This window comes from Nomascus leucogenys, chromosome 13 (assembly GCF_006542625.1).
Source record: "Nomascus leucogenys isolate Asia chromosome 13, Asia_NLE_v1, whole genome shotgun sequence".
In the NCBI taxonomy this organism is placed as follows: domain Eukaryota; kingdom Metazoa; phylum Chordata; class Mammalia; order Primates; family Hylobatidae; genus Nomascus; species Nomascus leucogenys.
In genome coordinates, this window is record NC_044393.1 from 35,536,071 (window position 1) to 35,537,917 (window position 1,847).

Consider the following 1,847-nt stretch of genomic DNA (forward strand, 5'->3'; position numbering starts at 1 on the left):
CTTTTGCCGCTTGTACTTCATTTATTCATGACAGCCCTGTGAGGTAACATCACCCCACTTTATAGAAAGGAGATTGAGGACCAGGGAGTTTGATAATAACAAATATGTGGCAAAACAGGGATTTGAAACCCCGGGGCCAAGTGCAAGCTGGAACTGGAATTGGGCCCTCTGTAAGAAGGGAGCCTGAGGCAAGGCCCCAATTTGCACTGCAGTGGCGATTGGAGGACTAATGAGAGGTGTGTGGCCTGCAGGCCATAGGGGTCAGGGGGTGGTGGCCTTTGGAACTCTTGCCCACTGAACTGTGGTGAGCAATTCCAAGTTGTCTCTGGGCCAAATAGAAAAGGAGGATGGAAGATTTCAATTCTGTCAAAAAAGAACTATGAACGCCAGACCCACAATCAGTAGGTGTACCCACGGGGCCCTCTGCTTTCCCTATCTAGTCTTCCATTTGCACTCCAGTGCACGTTGGCTTCATGCCCAGGGCCCCACCCAACACTGAGGGCATTGCCTTTTCCTTTGTTGCCCCCACTTTGTCTACAAGGAGGAAACCACAGCCAGAGGGAGCGCAGGCCTCACTGGAGCTTCAGGCCTCTCCCTATTTAACACCCCTAGGGCCAACCATGCTTTTAGAAAGAGAGTGAGAGACTCAGGGCCTGAGAAGGTATTTCTTTTTTTCCTTTTCCTACCTGACTTGTAAATGAAAGTTCGTGACAGTCCTTCAAGGAGATATAAGTCAAATGGTAAAATAACTATGGTGTTCACCATTTATTATGTGGGTCAAGAATTTGGACAGGTTATAACAGGGATGGTTTGTGTCTGTTTCATAGTGTCTGAGGCATCAGCTGGAAGACTGAAAGGTTGACAGCTAGGGGCTGAAATCATGTGAAAGTTCGCTAACTCACATGCTTGGTGAGTGATGCTGGTTCTTAACTGGGACCTTAGCTGGGATGGTCTGCCAGAACACCTGCACCATGGTGGCTGGGTCCCAAGAGTAAGCATCCCAAGAGGGAGCCAGGTAGAATCTGGACTGCCTTCCTAACCTAGATTTGGAAGTTACATGGTGTCACATCTGCTAGAGTGTTTGTCACAGCAGTAATACAGGCCCACCCCACCAATTTCAAGGGGAAATAGAGTCCACCTCTTTTTTTTTTTTGCATGGTAGAGACGGGGTCTCGGGGGTCTCCTTATGTTGCCCAGGCTGGTTTTAAACTCCTGAGCTCAAGCAGTCCTCCCTCAGCCTCTCAAAGTGCTGGGGTTACAGCGTGAGCCACTGAACCTGGCCTGGACTCCACCTCCTGATAGGGAGTAGCAAGGTTCTGGAAATACTGTGGCTAGGTTTTGGAATCACAATCTGGCACAGCCCATCAGCTTTCCCTTTTGGAATCGGCAGACAAGAGGAAAGGAAATAATCCCCAATGCTGGGCTCATCATTCTGGGCTTTTTTTTTTTTTTTTTGTCCCCAGTCTTGGCCCCACAATTCCTCACTGCCCTGGTAGCCTTTGATGCCTTTAAAAAATATTTTCCCAGCTTTTCGAGTTCTCAATGAAAAAGGATTGCTACCAAACAACCCAGTTTTCCTCTCTGGAAAGGGAGGCTTGGCCAGTGCTTTTAGAATGTACACAATACAAAACCCACATCTCTGAAGTAACATACAGTATATTTACTCATAGGCTATGTAAACAAACACTGTACACATGAAGTTTTAGAAATATGTGAGAAATAACTTTTAACAGTGATGACAAATGTACATCAACAGTGATTTCAACTTTATAAAAGGTATGTGCATGTAGAGAAGCATTGGAATTGTCTATGGGGAGAGTTGCTTAAAAAAGCCAGTTTTGTATACT